This window comes from Tribolium madens, unplaced genomic scaffold (assembly GCF_015345945.1).
Source record: "Tribolium madens isolate multiple individuals breed KSU strain unplaced genomic scaffold, Tmad_KSU_1.1 Scaffold_91;HRSCAF=231;Tcas5.2_LG7, whole genome shotgun sequence".
NCBI classification, from domain to species: Eukaryota; Metazoa; Arthropoda; class Insecta; order Coleoptera; family Tenebrionidae; genus Tribolium; species Tribolium madens.
Genome location: NW_025401063.1, coordinates 8,290,490 through 8,299,255, shown reverse-complemented (window position 1 = coordinate 8,299,255; position 8,766 = coordinate 8,290,490). Strand labels below are relative to the sequence as shown.

Sequence of the window (8,766 nt, the reverse complement as noted above, 5' to 3'; positions counted from 1 at the left end):
AATAACGCAAGGATTAAATTTGGCATTAATAACACATTTTTTTTAATTAAGATTGAAAATATAAAACAATTTTTTGAGAACTTTGCAAAAGGTTTTATCGTAAACTTTTTGTACTACGTTTTATTGCAGTTGTTTATTGCATTTAGAAAGTATAAAAGTAACGTTTTCAGCACAATATCTGTACATTTTCTGCTTAACTAAAACATGAAGCAAACATCATAACAAGCTTGGGATTTAAGTTATTCCACTGTGTGCCTTTGTCAGGCCCAAGTGTTCTCCGTAATATTAATTATTTCCTTAAATACAAACTGTGTTAACGACGAAAACTTGAATCAAATCTTAACACAATTTTTTTCATCAAAAATTTAAATAACGTTACTTGTTTCAAATAAATAGGTATAAAGAGTTCTTTCTAAAAGATAAAATTATTTAAGGATTTTTCTGATTCAGTAAGTGTGGTTCAACAAGTTCACAGAAAAGTAAAGGATGTTTTGTGCTTTATTTAATTTGACAAAATACAAGTATCTCTAACGAAACTTTGTTCAGTCATATTTTTGTGACATAAAGCTTTTTGTATCTATCTTTCCCATTCAGATATTGCTTTATTTACACTGCTTTGTAAGTAATCAAATGTTGGTTCTTTCAAACTTTGATTTCATTCGCATATTAGCTACCACTTTTTTTTAATAGATAATTAACTTTTCATATATTTTTGTGAGTTCTCGATTTAAGTTACTGAAATGATTCTTGAAACTAGTATCGTTTGCGAGAATATAATAAGTAGAAATTGTCATTGCTAAATAATTGGTCTGAAAGTTCAAAGCTCGTCTAATTTGAAGTCTTTACGACAGTTTCAATTTATCATTTTATTCTCCTACAGCTTGCCGATCCGGAAGATAAATGTGCCATTCCATTTAAACCTGTAATAATTGCGGCGCATATTTGTGATCGATTCGTTTGTAATATTTACCTATAAAATGTACTCAATGAATTTATATGACCACATTCGGCAAATGCTTTAAAAATGAAACAGATTTTGCGGCCGGCAATTCTCCCTTTAATTAATTCATTTTTGATATTCTATCAAACTTTAATCTAAACTCATCCATTCACAATAATTCTATCCTCAAGGGTTATTAAATTTCCCGTGTTTCTGTCACATACTGACCCTTGTTCCAAGCCCCAATCGATAAAATATTATGTATTGTAATATCTGTGTACAAAGCTCGTCCTAATCTTGTTAAACTTCTTGTACAGCGCTCGCCTCCCATGTTATCACCACACCTACTCTGTCCAAAAACCTACAGCTGTAGGTACGTAATTAATTCAATTGCCCACAGCGTTTGTCAGTTTTCAACATAAAAGCTTTGGTTGGCCTTTTTCACTGAAAGATTAGTCTATAGTATATCAATTACCGGACAAATCCTTGAAGGTTTCTCTTTATTTTTGTTCGAATTCGATTGCGGTATGGTAGAGATGGTTTACTTATATGTTTTTTCTTGGTTTCGCAGCGGTGATGGAGAGAGCTCTATAACGGAGGGGCTGAGAACCGCCCTCGCCCGACTGCGACAGAGATCAACTCCCCCTGCTAGCCAGACATCCCCATTGCACCAACCTTCTCATGTAAGTGTCTTTTAAAGTGTTTGCAGCTTTTTAAATTTCTATTTTCCGAATACTTTCACATGGAAAAGGTGCAACTTTGCAGAAAAGTATATTACCAAGTATTTTGAGCATACAACGAGAAAATGATAACGTTGAAGTGTGACTTTATCAAGCAGTTTAGTTTTGGCCCTTGTGGTGTAACTAGTATTGTTTATAATCGCTTAATAAAGGGTGCACTTGTGTCTTTATAGTTTCACTAAAGCAAGTAGTTTTGCCAAAGTTTCTCAAATGTCAAAATGTAGATAGTCTTCATTACATAGCCTAGAATATAAAGGTTAATACGATATTAGAATAACAAACTTTTTACACGATGGCAAAAAAATCTATGTGAGAGTTGAAAATCAAAGTCAAACTCAAGTATAAAATCAGGTTTAATATCCGAAAAATTAACGAGCCCTTTCGAGACTAAATTGTCTCTGTGTAAAGAAGACAACATATAACAACTAATCTGCATAATTGTGGGAACTTACCATAAATATAAATAAAATGTACTGATATATCAGAAACAAAACTAAGAGTAGTCCTCGCCCTATAGAAAAACTTTATGGGGCGAGACTAACAATGAAAACACCTGGATGAAAATAAACTTAAAAGATTTTATTGAAAAGTTTATTGAAATACACGTTAGGTGTTATAGATTTGCCTCAAAATGTGTAACTTCTACTCTTGATAGAACAATACATTATTCACATTCTTTGTGAATTCGTTTCATTAAAATTGCAATACTCTTATCCACTCCTAGTAGCTACTAGACTTTGAATTAAAAAAATATGAAGTAATGATACTTTTTCCGTAACAATTTCTTTTTATCATATATTTTATTTGCGAATTAATCAACTTTAAGAGAACCCAGACAAAGGTAAATAAATAATAGTATAATAATAATTATGACACGGTAAGTTTCCAACTGGCAACTTGTTATGGTTACTTGAGAAATTAAATATTAATTTTTAATCTTCGGCTTTAACTAAAGTAAACTATACATATGTACGCAATGCATACATTGTTTTTTTTTTGTATTTTACAGGATGTTCCGTTTTTATTGTTACAAATTTAGACAGGTGATCGAACATTCAATTTTAAGACAAAAGTTTCTTATAAACATGTATCAATGTTATGTAAGCGAGTTACACCCCCTAAAAGAGATGAGTTTTTTAATAGAGTTTTCCCACTATTGTAGAATAGATAAAATTAAAAAGTTGGTACGACTGATAAATTTTAAACACCTGAACGAATTCAAAGATCAGTTGTCAAAATTTTTAAACACGGGCGTCTTAAACGGTAAAACAACTTTAATTTTTAATTTTTATCCTCTTTATGGTCTGTAAGACAAAGTGTAAACTAATTTTATTCAAAAACGGTAAGTTGTATCGAAAAAATGCAATGCAAGAGACCTATTTTTTGTGAAAAACTATGAAATTTAGAATTGTGTGGCTGAAAGTGGCAAAAATCAAGCGCCAAAATAGTTAGGGTACCTTTTACCCTAAACCCCCCAGTTTAGGACGCCCTTGAGTAAAAACTTCGACATTTTATCTTTGAATTCCTTTAAGTGTATAATGGTTATTAGTTGTACCCAATTTTGTAGTTTTATCCACAATGGTTTCTGCAATATTGGAAGAAAACCATGAAAAGATGCACCCCTTTCAGGGGATGTAGCTCCCTTATATAAACTTTTTCGATACATGTTTTTAAGAAACTTTTATCTTAAAATTAAATATTCTATCACCTGGTTAAATTTGTAACAATAAAAACAGAACACCCTGTATATAATAAAAAATGATGTAATTTTCTTTTGAATTTTATTTAAAACAATACATTTAGTTTTGTATAATTATTCTAAGGTTTTGTATTTTAATTTTGATATTAAATTTAATTTGCAGCCAGTGTTGTAGGTGTGATACATAAAGGAATAATGACGTGGTGGCTAAGATACTATTACACAAAACAATTATATTATTCCAATTAGTGGAGGTATGTCAGGATCTAGTTTCCTTGCAACAAAATTAAACTTTTTACTATCGGAACTCTTTTTAAGAAAATGTACATATTTGTCTTTAAAATAATTATGGGTTAATTGTATTAATATTGTTTTATCTACTATTATTCTTTTATTGCAGAAAGGTTTATGTGGATGCCAATATAATTCAACTTTTTATTTTCACGTTATTTTTAGAAAGATTTTTCGTATACAATATTCGTATCTTTGCGTGATTCTTGGAAATAAATTTTGCTTATATACCCATGGAAAAGGAAGAAAGAAATTAAACCTTTCAAATTAATTTTTTGGAAGGAAACCTAAGTGTACTTTTAATATTAATTTTATTTTCTACAGATAGTAACATCGTTACACTCGTGGTTTAAAAATCCACTCGGTGAAATAATGCGTCCGATTTACACTCAAGCGAGTTGAATACAACATTTTATTCTTCGAATTAGAGTCAACAAGTCAAACTTGCTTTAAATCTGTTAAAAATAATCTGACGTTTCGTTTTTTTGAGAAATGCCAAACAGTTGTCAAAACTTCCTTACACGAGAGAAAAACTGTAAATTTTGACAATGTCGAAGAATAAATACAGTAATGGAATTGTAAAAGAAATGTTTTTTTGTGACTTTGGATTTAAGTAAAATACATCTTTGCTTTTGTAATATTTAATTCATATATTTTAAACAAGTGACGTAATTTTGTATTTATTATAATTACACGTAAACTTTCAAAAAAATTGCATTATGAATCTAAAACTCTTATAAAAAGTATTAATACATGCAAATTTGTGGAACACATAGGTAAACTTGAATTAATAAAGATTTTTATTGCACATTTGATAGAATCGTTCTAATAATAAAGAATAATGTTTTGTTTGCTCATTGAATAATGCATCAAAGTTAGCTAACTAGTCAAGTTTGTGAAGTTGAGCACTAATACTCGGGTTAAATTCTGTTATTGGCACCAACTGTTGAAAGTTTCGTAGATTTGAAACATTTATGAGGTATACCTCAAATTTAATCTCGGTGCCTCGTATGTGCATTTTAAGAGGATGCCTCTAAATTATTAAAACTTAATACCAACTTCTCGTGTTTCAAGATTGAATTAGGCATGCACTTTACAACCTTTTGATCTGTAAATGAGAACAGCGGAGCGGTTTAGATGGCTTTCTTTTAAAAGGCATCGATGAAGTAAGGACAATTAGGTAATTTGATAAGCCGCAAATTAAAAGGATATTCAGCAAAGCTAAAAGTTATATGTTGTATAAGTTATGTTGTTGTTGGGTTTATTTTTTTAAAAGGTAAAACAGTTTATTACATTTTATTTGCGTTAGCTTATAAGCTATATCATCTCACTTCATTAAATAAAAAAAGTTTTTTTTTATTATTTTTTTATTTATTGTGTTTAGTAAAACGAAATTAATATTAAAGCTTTTTTTAATAACGAGTAGAATTGAATTACATATATTTTTATTACAGAAAACCTGATACTTATAATAAAAGTATTTAATTACAAAATTCTTACAATTTGATAAAATATTTAAAAAGCGATTTTTCAAGGTTTACTATACAGGGTGCGCCAGAACTCGCGCTCCAGAGAAAAATAAGGTAAGATACCAGGAACATGGAAAAAATGTTAAAAAAAAATTATCTATAAAAATTTTGAAGTTACGAGGGTTTAAAGTTTGCACTTTGACTCTATTTATTTCTGTTGGAAAAATAATTTTACAAGTTTTTTTGCTATAGGCTATTAAAAGAGGAAACAAGGAAGCTGTATCCTAAATAGTAACTCTGTTCAAAAATGTCAAATGTCAAAAAATAAATGTAAAAATTTTTTGACAGATAGAATTTTTTTAACATTTTTTTCATGTTCCTGGTATCTTACCTTACCTGAAAATTTTTTCTTAGGCGCGAGTTCTGGTGCACCCTGTAGAAAAAATTAATTTACATACTTACCAGCAAGTTCAATGATTATCGTAGTATCAAAGTAAAATCAATAGTATTCGTTATTGTAGTTTTCTTACATTTTTTTTGTAATTTTTATTAGTGAATATTTATTATTAATAATAATGAATTGCTGGTTTAGTGGTTTAAAATGCAATTTTAAAGTGATAAATAACCAAGAAAATTAGGGGAATTTTGCCAATTTGTAGTTATTTTAAGAATATACATTCAAATTAATAATTTTTTAACAATTTTATTTCTTGTTTTCACGTCAACACTAATTTTTTAATTCATGATTTGTTTTGAGTCAAATGGAAAAAATAGAACTGGCAGTAAACTAATTTATGAATTTACTAAATATAACCGTATACACACCTAATTATACATTTACTGAAAAAGTAAACGTATTTTTAGTCAATATTTGTGAGTTATAGTGACAATGAGTTCTTTGGAAAAATAACTAAATTACTGTCAAACTAACCTAAACCATATTTCTATTAGAGTAGCCAATAAATATTAAAAAATATATATATTCCAAATAGTTTCGTATATTATCTTTATGTATAGTGTACTGTGTAGACTATAAAAGTACATTTTTTGATAATGTAATCTTAAACTTTAAAATATAGTTGTAAAATTGCAGGTATATTTTGTAAAGAGAATAAAAATTAAATCAAGTTAAAGCAAACAAAAACAGTACTTATTTAAATAAACAACTAAAAATATGAATTCGACGCAAAAATATTTTCCATAGGCTATGTTCATAACCCTAACATTCTTATATTTTTAACCCATGCACAACAAAATTAAAAATAAAGAAACTTGTTCTAATTGGAATATTACCTATAAAAACTGAATGTTTGGAATTATCGTTATATTATTGTGTGATAAAATAAATTGTAGTACTTTTTAAATAATTCAGTAAAAGTAAACAAGAGTATAGTCCGAGTTCGTTTATTTATTTGTTATTATATGACATATTCTTGAATTTCAAAGGTTAAAATAATTTTATTGTTTTTCCTAACATCGCAAACAGAATATTTCAATTTTTTTATTTTTTTTTCTCAGGTCTGACGCTAAACATCTATGAGAATAAAAATTTATAATTTTTTTTCAGAATGCATTTCTGATAAAAATGAGCCTCCTTGTATTTGTGATACTTTATCTCAATTCAATGCTAAAAGCAAAAAAACTCACAGGAATTAAATGGGTGAGAAAAAATGGGAGAAACGCTTACCTACCGCAAACAATCCATCACTTCTCTCTGCAATTGAATCAAACGCGCGTCTATTTTAAATAAACTGACTGTGCAGTGTCAGATATTAATTTATAAACACCACCACGATTAGTTGTAAAATTTAGCTGCAATGACGTCGTGTCTAGTTTCGTTTGATTTGTAATTAATTACATTTTCCTCGAAAATGTAGCGTGATGGCCAGGTTTCCGTTTAGATTTTTGCCATTAATCCATTATTGACTGCGTTAAAGATTTAGGTCAACTAGGTGATCACCGAAAAACAATTACAAAATTGAATTTAATGGTAGAATTTCCAACCATAAACCGCATTCAAAACTAATTTCCAAAGGGCTAAATATTAGGTTAGAGGCCAATCGCTTTTATTAAATATTTCGGGGAAAAAGGGTAACTCGGCGGAGAGTAGTCTTTTAGTTGATTTAATCCGGGCGAAAAGTGTGGTGGAATTTTCTTCGCGCTCACACAAACCCCTTCCGGCACTTCGCCATAACCGCATTGAGGAAAAGCATTTATTTTTATTTTAAAGTAAAGCTTTTTAGGGGTTTGCATTGCAAAGTTATTTCTATTTTTTTTTTAGCCTTATTAAAAGTTTGAAAACATTTTCATTATTGGCGTTCGGAAGGAATAGATCGATTTCGTCTTTAAGACATCTATTTGTCCTAATTTCAAAGTATATCTCTCTTAAAAGTTTATGATAAGTTTAATTGGTATATTTCTCTGGGGAAACAGATCTTCGAAAGGAAGATATTAAAGTGTTGTATAGAATCATGTAAAGGTTGTGCGTTATGTGCTAGCAAACTAGAATGAAATCTGTAACTTGCGGCGTTTGCTCCTACAATCTTGTATAGACTGATTTTGTTTTCCAAAAGGGTTAGCATTTATCTGAAGCGCTAGTTACAAAAGCTACTTTTGTTATTATAACAAAGATATGTAACAATATTGTGCGAACTGACATCAAATGGAACAATTCGTTATTCAATTTATTTAGCTGAAACGATAAATTAGTTTCAGAGTTCTGAACTTTGTTAAAAGATCAAATAAATAATCTCCCTCTAAACATTCAGTTACACAGTTAAGGACTTTATTTGATTTTTTGAAACAATTTTTTACTGCTTTATAGTACAATTTATGCAGTGTTTTTCTTTCATACTTTGAATTCTTTATGTTGAAACAGCAATGCGTAATTGTTTAAAAATAAACAAGAACTGGTAACATACCAAATCTCTTAACATCTACACATCGAGCCTGAAAGAACAATTCCAATCGGAAAATTTTTATATTAGTGTAACTTTTAAAAAAATTAGATTAAACCTAGAGTCTGACCTAAGAACCGCAAGGGAAATTACCATTGAATCAACGTTTGGGTATAATTCGTTTATAGGTCCACTTTTGGCTGCAATGATTTGGTAGATTGTACTTTCTTACCAACAATACATTCTCTTTTATATGTAAAAAGATAAATGTGATTGTTTTCTTATAAAAACATGCAGTTATCACAACGGTCTTAACCTGAAAACAAAAATATTTGAATCTATTGTAATAAATGCAAACAATATTTAATCTACAACCCCAACTCTTACAACCAAATTTTTTCTTGAAGTATACTTTTATTTGTCACGGCCGTTTTTGTGGTGTTAAAAACGTCGTTTTTAAACAGGATTGGTTGTTTTAAATAATATGTAGTAATAAAATGTCATTTATAAAAAATTTTCAAAAAAAATTATTCTTTCAGTGATATTTCAATTTAAAAATGAGTGCAAATATCTTCTGCAATGTAATTTCACAGTTTTTCTCATAAAAATCTTGTCTGGCTTAAAAAATTAATAAAGCTTCTTTTGCAAGAAAGTTCTCTCACCTTGTTTCAACTTGCAACGATAAGAAGTTTTTCCTTCTTGAAGATTTCATAAAACCTTTGCCATTCAA

General features: G+C 29.0%; 1 protein-coding gene across 2 annotated transcripts in view; it reads left to right on the top strand.

Annotated features, from left to right (window-relative positions):
• Nucleotides 1-8,766, top strand: part of LOC123011468 — a 55,893-nt gene that overhangs the window by 3,018 nt on the left and 44,109 nt on the right. For both annotated transcript variants that reach the window (XM_044408910.1, XM_044408911.1), the window contains exon 2: nt 1,512-1,623. The gene's annotated coding sequence lies outside the window, so the exon portion shown is untranslated. The remainder of the gene's footprint in view (nt 1-1,511; nt 1,624-8,766) is intronic.